The sequence below is a fragment of the Lygodium microphyllum genome, chromosome 3 (assembly GCF_053477565.2).
Source record: "Lygodium microphyllum isolate KBCC chromosome 3, Lygodium_microphyllum_v1.1.10, whole genome shotgun sequence".
Lineage (NCBI taxonomy): Eukaryota > Viridiplantae > Streptophyta > Polypodiopsida > Schizaeales > Lygodiaceae > Lygodium > Lygodium microphyllum.
Window position 1 is genome coordinate 62,407,290 of NC_141137.1, and position 11,395 is coordinate 62,418,684.

The following is an 11,395-nucleotide window of genomic DNA, read 5'->3' on the forward strand; positions in this document are numbered from 1 at the left end:
GTACAACATTAAGTAAATTGAGGAGTGTCCCATTATCTCATCAAAGACATGGAAGTTGAGGGTTTGGTTGATATGCTAGATGTGTCTAGTATCATAGATAACTTTGTCTTTGTTGGATAAATGTTTAAGTAGGGATTAAAAGTAAAGTTCAATCAAAATGGTTGCCTTGTAGAAGATTTCAAAAATGGATGTAAACATAGCAACCTTTAGCTCATGTACATTTATATCCAAGGTAAACATCCTTTCCATATGCCTTTTGCAACCAATTTACATCCATTTTTGAAATCTTCTACAAGGCAACCATTTTGATTGAACTTTACTTTTAATCCCTACTTAAACATTTATCCAACAAAGACAAAGTTATCTATGATATTAGACACATCTAGCATATCAACCAAACCCTCAACTTTTCCATCTTGCATAGATAATGGGACACTCCTAACATGAGCAATAGGATGCATTGTATTGTCACTTGTTTCAACAAAACCTGGCATTTCAAGATTTTTCATTTCTCTAAATCATTCCCCATGAGGTATCATATAGTTAGAGACACCTAAGTCCATATACCATTGAAGGGAGTGAGGCTTGAAGTGAAAGCACAGAGCAAAAACAAGAGCTATGGTGGAAGGAGCAAGAGCAAGAGAGAGAGAGACATAAGATGTGGAAACTTCAACAATCACAATGTGTGGCCAGCCTTCCCTTTATTCAAATGTCATTGAAAGAATAAAGAATGAAGTGACATCGATGGGTGACCACCACCTGTAATGTACAAGTGTGTGGATATGTAGATACTGTCAATGTAACTAATACATGGCAGCTAGGCATAGGTGTCTTTACTCCCAACAACCTCCCACTTAAAGGTGAATATACCTCTAGTGGGGAGAGAACAATAAAAAAAGTGACAAAGTACAAATGTACATAAGTACAATAGGATGAGGAAAGACATCAGCTCTTCCAATGCCCATCAACTTCGTAAGGAATGAAAAATGCTCCGCTAAGAGACTTTTAGTGAGCAGATCTACAAGATTTTGGTCAGTTGAGGTCTTGACAAGCTCAATGGACTTGTTGTCAATGACCTCTTGAATAAAGTGGTAACATGCCTCAATGTGCTTTGTCTACACATGAAATACCAGATTCTTAGCCAACTAAATAACACTCATAGAATCTAAATACAATGTAGGGAGCACATCAGTAATACCAAGGTCTGTCACCAAATAGCCTAACCAAAGAACCTCCTTTCAAGTCTTAATGGATGTAACAGACTCTACCTTTGTAGTAGATAGGGCCGTGCATTTTTATACCTTGGACATCCAAGAAATAATATCTCTAGAAAAGGTGAAGACATAGCCAAAAGTGGACTTTCTACTATTTGCATGTCCTGCATAATTAGAGTTAGTGTATCCTATGACTCATGTATCCTGGCCACCATGATATATGCACATAGCTATTGTGCCCTTCAAATACCTCTGTAGTAGATAGGGCCATGCATTTCTACACCCTAGAGATCCAAGAAACAACACCTCCAGCAAAGGTGAACACATAGCCAAAGGTGAACTTCCTACTATCTGCATATCTTGCATAATCAAAGAGTGAATATATCTTATAACTCCTATATTTTGGCCACCATAACATATGCACATAGCTGTTGTGCCCTTCAGGTGCCTCATGATACCCTTAATCGCTATCCCAATGTCGTTTGCTAGGTGTAGCCATATAGTGTGCCACGACTCCCATTGCAAATGTTGTCAACACGAGTGGCTATCATTGTATACATCAAACTGCCCACTATGGATGCATAAGGGATCTTGGCAATCTTGCCCTTCTGCACATCAAACTATGGATAATCAGCTTGGCTAACCTTCATGTGAGAAGGTAAAGAACCACCAATAGGCTTAACATCCTACAAAGGAAAGCTCAAGGACTTTCTAGATGTACTCCTTCTATGACAAGCACAGGAGCCCCTTCGAGCAATCTTGCATAATGAGCATCTCAAGAATATGTGAGGCCTATCACATATCCTTCATCTCAAAGATCTATTTGAGTTGACCTTTCAAGGCATCCAACTCATCACGAGCACTCCCAGCAATCAACATATCATCCACATAGAGGATCAAAATCATAAGATTGATATCACAAGCCTTCTTTGATTCATATCACTGTGGGAATATATCCCTATGAATGTATAAAAGCATCAAAATTGTGGTACCATTCCCTAGGTGCCTACTTAAGGCCATAAAGACTCTTTCACAATCTGCACATTAGGTGTCCTTTGCCATGTTCTACAAAGCCTTTAGGCTACTCCATGTAAATCTCATCATCCAAGTCCCCATGAAGAAAAGTCATCTTGACATCCACATTTGATAAAGATCAAAGTCAAGCTGAGCAACCAAAGCCAATACACCAAGTGTAGGGTAGTCATCTTCATAATTAGAGAAAAGACTTCATCAAAGTCCACACCATATTCTTGCTTGAATCCCTTAGCAACCAATCTAGCCTTATAACTGGCTTGGGGCATCTAGGGGTACTTTTCAACTTGTGCATCCACTTGTATGGCAAAGCATGCTTGCCACCACTAGGCAAAGGAACCAAATCCCATGTATGATTTTTCTGTAGTGAGTCATACTTTGACTACATGGCCCTCTCCCAAGAGTGAATATCATCTCTATGCATAGCCTCCTCATAGGTAAGAGACTTACCGGCATTTATCACTGTAACATAATCTATAAGTGACTCAAACCACATTGGCTGTCATCTATCTCTAGTAGACTCCCTCAAATTTGGTTGTGGGGCCTATACATCTTGTGTAGCATCAAGGACATAGGCCACTGGGACATCAGCTGGCTGTTATTGCTTCAGGTTGTCTAGCTGGTTGTACAGTAGTAGGAGGCTCCTCTTGAAAGATTACCCTGCATACCTCAACGACATGCTCAAGCTGCATATATATTTTCTCAAGCAAAACAACATCATGGTTGTGGGTAACCTTCCAAGCCTGCAAATCCCATAGGTGATAGCCCACATCTCACCTACATCCCCATAACCAAGAAAGATGCATTTCCACGACTTAGGATCTAGCTTATTGCGCTTGTCCTTGGGTACATGGCAAAAAGCCTCACAACCAAAGACATCCAAATAAGTATATGAGGGAGGTTTTCTATCATATTAGGATGACCTATCCACAAACTCAATGCAAAGAATCAAATGAAGGAGATTGCTTGCATAAATAGTGCAGTAAACTACAATTACAGCATGGTGAAGATGTACATCAGTAAAAGAATTCAATACCAAAGATGGATAATCACTAATATAAGACAAAATGCAATTGCCAAGGAATAGCTCCAACTAGCAGTGAGTAAATATGCAATTGGCATCAAGAAGTGGTAAAGAATTAGTGTGTTAGGATGAGATACATCCCATAGGTGCATAACTATCATACATAGAGTGGGTCTCAAGGATCAAATAGAAGAGACCAACTAGAGACACAACGGACTAGGTAATGTAACATAAGCTCAACAAATAGCCAACTAAGATGCACACATCACTGATAATATCGTGATAGAGATAGATGTTGACCCAAAATTAATGTCGAATTAGTTCACTAAGCATCAATTGCATAAATAAAGCATGACAAGGACGAGCAAACAAAGCTCAAAACATCATGTGGAAGGCATCCATACATCCAAGATCCAAGTAGCATACATTCGGGAGCATCCGACCTAAGTACCTTGCAAAGCTCTTACTAAAGCATCAAATAACCAGACATAACTATGAATGACAACCAATGGCAAGATTCAAAGCTCCAATCTCAATTCAAAGGTAATCCAAACGCCTATCATGGCATGTAACATGAACCATATGCATCGGTACATCATCCAAAATAATCGATAGGAGCAATAAACATGCACAATTCACACTAATGTGGTTGTCCATGTTGCTGCTACTACTAGTGTTGAAGCTTTAAAAGCACTCTAAGGTTCTCAAAGGAACCAAATAATTCAAGGGAATAAGTGGAAAAAGGGGGGGAAGAAGACAAGTAGGAGATAGAGCTCAATGCATATCTCAAGGTGAAGAATCCATGGTTGCCATTAAACTGTGAGATGAAGCTTTTCTCCACAAGTTGGGTTGGCTCAAGCTCTTAGGGAAGATAGCTCCTATACCAATTTAAGAGAGTGATCCCTAAAGTAGAAGCATAAAGGATATAAGAGCTATAGTGGCGAGAGAGAGAGAGAGAGAGAGAGAGAGAGAGAGAGAGAGAGAGAGAGAGAGAGAGAGAGAGAGAGAGAGAGAGAGAGAGAGAGAGAGAGAGAGAGAGAGAGAGAGAGAGAGAGAGAGAGAGAGAGAGAATAATTGCTTCACTTGTAAGGAGAGGTATAGATAGCCCGGAATACCTTGTTAGCTATGAGCTAGTCAAAGAGGACAAAAAAAAAACCAAATTCTTAGGTCATTTTTCAAGAAGTGCAATCCACCTTCATCACTTAACCAAACAAAATCAAATGAAGCCTAGTCAAGGTATAGATAGCCTAGAATACCTTGTTAGCTATATGAACTAATTAAAGAGGACCTGAAAAAAAACCAAATTCTTAGGTCATTTCTCAAGAACTGCAATCCACCTTCATCACTTAACCAAACAAAATTAAACGAAGCCTAGGTTTTTATCTTCTATTTTTGCTTGGGCTCTTGTTGTGGGATGTATCCGCCTAGAAAACCGAGGAGGTAAGATTCATTAATCACCCAATTTCTTGTCCCCAAAAACACCATTTGATTCCATGGAACATAGGGTGTAATTTGTCAGGTTGCTTCTAGGTCTAGCTTGTAGGGAAAGTGCTTGGCTTGATCCATGAGGATTGATTTGGAATTCCTAATGACTCAAGTAAGGTAATTTAATAGTAATCTAGCACCAAGTCAAGAGTGTCACTTCTATGATTGGTCAAATCTCAAAGTGGGCTAACAGTAAACTTGGTTCAATAAGAGTGAGAGGTGAGGGAAAGTAGAATATTAACCCCTCTTCCCATAAGACATAATCTCACCCCAACCCCCTAAAATGGTGCTAAACTAGTTCTAAGATATGAACCCCATGATCTTCATTGTATCCACTTAAACAAATTGACCCTAGTTGAGAGGCACTTGAGTTATCAAGGCCACCATTCTATAGAACAATTCTATGCGGAAGTCCACCGACTTCCCATGTGTGCACCCAATGCACTTTTTAGTTTCTAATTATCTAACAAAATTATTTTGAAAACTTACAAATCAACTATTCAAAAATAGTCTATTTACTACAAGCAAGATGGATAATACATATTAGACCTATTTGTATCCACCCTATAATATCAAGCACAAAAACTTGCCCACACTAGGTATCCATCATCCATCCCCCTAACTAGTATGGGGATTTTTTGACCCTCTCGAGCTTGTAAGGCACTAATCCCTTCCAAGACATGGTGATAGTATCTCAAAATTATTGGTAGTCACCATGACTCTCAAGAAATTAGTCATGTCTATAAAGAGATCTCTCATCTACAATGTCAATCCAATAACCTAAGGTGACAACAATTCTAATGGGGAGGGACTAATGCTTGGGGAGATCCATCACTATTCCACTACCAACTTTATGGACTAACTAGCCAATCTTTGCATTGAGAAACCAAATCCATGGCAATTGGTATCATTATATCCTCTCTTTATGGAAATCAATATTTTGCAAATAATCCTCCCCTAGTTGTATCTTTTTATTGCAATAAAAATAGCCAAGAATCCAATATCTACAATTGCATGGTTATATCACATGACGAACTTGGGAATGTTACTCTATGTTTCTTTTGAAAAGTCCATGGGTTTCTTGTTATTATTAGTATTGTATCCCTTTTTCATTGTGTAAGGTTTTAAGTATCCCAAATCATACTCCAAGATTTATCTCAAATTACAAATTTGCAATCCAAATAGTTTTACACACTTTGGCATCTTATCTTTGCCATGCAATTTATCTATGGGTTTGCTAGAAATCAACTAGTGTAGTGTGTTATCAAGTTTCTCTTTCAATTTAGTGAGAGTAGTTGGCTAGTATTTTAGACTATTAATTGAACAACATATGTTTAAGCTCTTAAAGTCTTTACTTTAAGATTTGTCTAGGGTTTATAATTCTTATTAAATTGTAATTATTTATTTCATTTAATTATGTTATTTTCCTAATTAGCTCTATTACACAAAACACACCTAAGGAACCTATGGCAAAGGGAAACTACACTCGTGGTAGCTACAACTTGCTTTGGTTTTATTATGATAGTGACTTTCTTGACTATTATTGGTTGTCTTTTAGGTGCCATAGTGATTTAAGCTCCTTGAAATACACTTTCATAGGTGTAATGCTTAGGAGGTTTGTAGAAGCCTCTCTAGCTTAAGCATATGTGGTTGATGCCTCTACAAATATTTAGCTTAGATGAGAGAGAAATTTGAGCAAAGTCTTGGGGCTATTTAGGTGGAATATTGGTTGGATGTGAGTAGGAGATTGGGGTGTGGGATGAATATGACAACATAGACTTAAATTGTGCATGCTAGCCCTTGCTTTTAGCCATCTACATCAATTTAGTGGTAGTTATTGGGCCTATGAGTTAATTTAAATCACTTAACATGGGTTATGGAGCACTGGGGTTGATCACTTCAAAACCAATTTCTCAATTCAAAATGATTACGTCTCTCCTACTCCATTCATTCTAAACTATCTCATACTTGTTTTGAGCTCAGCTCTTATTCCATTTTGGAGTAATGCTTCTATTCCGATGCATGATAAAGAGAATGCTTACCTTTACATATGATTTCGTCGTGTCTTGACAATAGAACCAAAATATTGAAGCTTTCTCAAGCTCACTATCAAACTTGATAGAATTCTTATTCTTTCAAGTGTTTCATTCGATTTGGCAACAACTATCTCTCACATAGCCTATACATCCTCCAAAATCATCAATCTATGCATTCTTCTCCTACGTTTTTATTAGATACTATTTGAAGCTGAAAGGGTATCGTTGTTATAACCGTGTCAAGGTAAGTTCAGAGTGAGTAGGGATGTTATTTTTTATGAGATGAGCAATTCATATGCAACTAGTGGTGATGCATTGGATGATGATCATGATCATGATAGTTAAGTACAAAATGAAAAGTAATAATTACAAAGCCTTAGTGGACCAAAAACATCATCTGGAACTACATCTACAGTTAGCCCTTAATCATGATCATGATAGTTATGTACAAAATGAAAAGTAATAATTAGAGAGTCTTAGTGGACAAAAACATCATTTGGTACTACATCTACAGTTAGCCCTTGGTCTATAGCTTGATCTATAGCCCCTTCGTCTTGTCTGGGAGACTAAGGAATAGTCCCACATCTTCAGGTGCATCTATTAATGTTAAGTAAAGACGAAGGGAAGAAAAAAATTTGAGATGGTACCGATGCATTTGCTAGTCATTTGGGATTTAATAGAAATTCCAGTGTTTTAGAGAGGTTGGATGATGAGGTTGGTATTCCTATAGTCAGAACACAAGGTGTACAAGGAGCACATGGTAATGTAAAGGCTCCACTAAGTGATCCATTGTTATGTAGGTCTAGTAGGGTTAGATACCTTGTTAAAATATTTGGTTTTGAAGGTTATAGCTCACCATTATGCTTATATAATAAAGGTGGCTGAGGATAAGCCCACTTGTTTTGAGGATACTATTGGTCATGCTCATTGGAATGTAGTAATGGATGAGGAGATGGCTATATTAGAAGGCAATAAGACTTGGGATCTAGTACCATTGCCAAAGGGTAAGAAAGATATAAACTATAAGTGGGTTTACAAAATTAAGCATAACATAGATAGTCCTATTAGCAAGTATAAGGCTAGGTTACTTGTAAAAGGATATGCTCAAACATATGGCATAGATTATGAAGAGACATTCAGTCCAATTGCTAGGATTGTAAATGTTAGATATGTGATTACTTTGGCAGTAGCCAAAGGGTGGAGTTTGTAGCAAATGGATGCAAAGAATACATTCTTGCATAGTGAATTGCAATAAGACATGTATATAGAGCAGCTATCAGGTTATGAGGATTTAGAGCATCCCATATATGTATGCTGGTTAAAGAAGGCATTCTATGAACTGAAGCAAGTACCTAGAGTATTTTCTGGCAAGATTGAAGAGTATCTTGTCAACATTGGCTTTTATGTTTCTGATGCTGAGTCGCTTTATGTGAGAAAGGGAGATGAAAGTTTGGTCATCATAGTCATCTATGTGGGTGACTTGATTATTATAGGTGACAATGGGATTACTAAAGTCAAGGACCATTTGAAGAAAAAGTTTGAGATGAAGGATTTAGGTGAGCTAAGGTACTTTCTTGGTATTGAGGTGATGGGATGTGATGATGGTATGATAGCATGTAAGCCTCTTTCAGTGCCATTAGAGCAAAATGTGAAGTTGAGCACTAATAGTGGGGATGAGATAGAGAACTTACTATGTTCAAGAGCATAGTAGAGAGTTTGATTTACTTGACTATCACAAGGCTCAAACTTGAGCTATATTGTTGAAGTCTTCTGTAAAAAGCTTCCAGGGTGTTCCACCGAGAGACAAGCACCAAACTAACCTCCCATATGGTGCCATCCCCAACACCATGTTATCGATTCATTGTGCAATTGCCACAAAAATGATGACGGGCATACTCAAAACTGACATTGGCATTACTTTTGACATTCAGATCCTAGATTGAAAAGCAAGACATAATCAAGCACAGGACACAAGCACAAAAAGGTAATCAAGACTCAATAGGGAGTGTATTACTAAAATCAAAGTTAATAAATCAGTTTGGGACTAAATAGTCACAACACAATTCTACAAAATACAAGAGCAAAGCATTAATAGATACAATGACCAAGGTAGTACTACTATGGAATACACTAATTAGGGATAATACAATATAGCTCTACTATTAGAGCACACCAAGGTTGCCAATCAAAGAAGACTAGAAAAAAGACTCAAGAAGGATATGGCATAGAGCAAGAAGGCCTCCTACTGCTTGGCCTCCAAGGCAATGAGTATACTCAAACAACAACAACAAACCATGCTTTACTTCCTCTTGTTATATAGGTCATTACTTGCAATGAGGCCTTCTCATTGCCCATGTGCCATGTTAAGCGGGCGACGGGATATTCTCTCCACCCATGTGCCATGCTAGGTTGCCATTACTCCTCTACTCCCATCGGCTCTTCAATGTGCCATTAGTGGCTTTTATGTTTAATGCCACCACTACCTTTAACACTAGCGTGCATAGTGGACTTAGACCCACAATGTTACTCAATGATATCACCTTCATCCTCAGTGTCAAGTGCATCATTTTGCTGCTAAATTTGGTATTGGTTCGAAATTAGAGCAAGAGGGACCAAACCCTGAGGGATGGGTGGGAGTAGGGGGTGGGGCAAGTTGGGGTTTGGTGGGGGCAAATGGCAGGGTGTTGTCAAGACCAAGTGGTTGTGGTCACAATGGAGGGAGAGGGCTGCATTGGAGGTGGTGCTATTAGATCCAAAGGTCCATGTAGGTCCATGGGGTGATTGTGGGGTGTTGTGGAAGAAAAACTTGTCGTGACCTTCTCCAAGTAGATTGCGTCAAGTCAAATCTATTATTGGAGTTGGTCCTGCTACTTGAAGGACACTCGAGAAAGGTGGGCTTACACACCGTCCATCTCCTGCTTATGCATGGTCTCGACACTAGGGAGGGCATGAATGCGATGCCATCACTTGAGGGAGAAGGCTTCAAATTTGATTAGTTGAGCTTGGAGTTGAGTACTAGTAGCTAACTTCATTATGTCATGGGTGGGAGCAAAGGGGTTTTCAAGGAGTGGATCATTAGGGTTAGGATCTTTACCTCCCTAACCCTAACTTGGACCATCATGATTTGGGGATCCACCCCCTGATCGAAGTGTAGCTCCTTCTTGATTTGGAGCTAGGGATGGAGGCAAACACTCCAATATCACTTTGGGGAAGGACAAGAGTCGATGGCCCAAAAGCCTTCTTCATCTATTGGGCTACTCTAACCCGCTGATCCTCTAGGATGAACTACCAAAGAAGGTTGAATTCCACCTTCTAGTCAAGTTCAAGTCTAAGATAGCCTACTATAGGATTTGGATCTGCTCCTCTGCCTTAGCATTTTTCTGCTCTAGTGCTTGGTAGTTCAATGCTTGACCATCATCTGCCACTTTGGATTCACAGAGCTTTTGCTAGTGGAGAAGTCGAATAGATCAGGTGGACTGGACCTTGAATCTTCCTCATCACTCAAGGTGTGGATGGGCTCTTCTATGATAACTTGCTTTCCTTTTCTAATAGGTATAGGGCACTTAGGTCGGGACTCTTCCTCTAGCTGGTCGATAATGATGATCTGGAGGATGGTGCTCTAGACTTAAACAAGGTGATGAGCTTGAATTTGGCCACCAAGCCAAAGAAGGTAGAGTTTGTTGGTGCAGAGCTGATGATGAGGGCACTCTCACCTTGCTATTGAGGAGGGGATGAGGCCATAGAAGTCGATGGTTGGGTGGGAGGGGCAAACTCAACCTCAAAGTTTGGCTCATCTAGCTTGTCAAGCAGATGTGGGAGTTTGGAGCAGCATGAGTCCATCATGGAGGCCTAAAGCTTGCATTTCAATTGAAGTCCCACCCATAATCCTACTAGAGTTGCTCAATGATCTCTAGGGTGAATAGGGTCATGCCATTTGAGTTCTCTACTCTAACCACCTAAGCTTGGAGAAACACATTCTCCCTCTCTTGCCACCAGTGGGCTTTGCTCTAGATCTCATCAATGAAGGTGAGCTAGGCATTTTGGCATGCTTCTAACAATTGTTAATGTTGCAAAGGGTAGTATCTCTCTAGCAAAGTTGCTCAAAGGGGGTGGTGTTTCCCTACTTTAGGCAATTAACCTACATGGTGAGCTCCTACTCTATTATTGTGTCAAGAAGCCATTGAAGAAGCTCACTGCCTGGAGAGTCATGTCCAATTGAGCTCTTGTGGGATGAGGACAAGGGACACAGGTGTGGTGGTAGGGAGGGGCTCGGTAATTAGTAGGGTGGGGGCTATAGGGTCTTTGGTTGCTTGGCAGAGGGGGTTGGTATCTTGTTGGGATTCATCTTCCCGCGGGCACTTCTAGACCTTCGACTTCGGGATGGCAAGTTTGGAGAAGAGACTAGTGGCTAAGGTGGACTTCTTGGGTGGGAGGGGTTTGGGGTTTCCTGATGGGGATGTGCTTGAGCGATGGCCTACTTGTCCAGGTTGCTCTCTAAGTGGTCCTTCGTTTTGAGGACTTAGTCTTTGATGGCAACTAAGACCTCATATTTGAATCCTTGTCCTTCCTCACCTTCCATGGGCTCCTTGACTAGGTTGGGGATG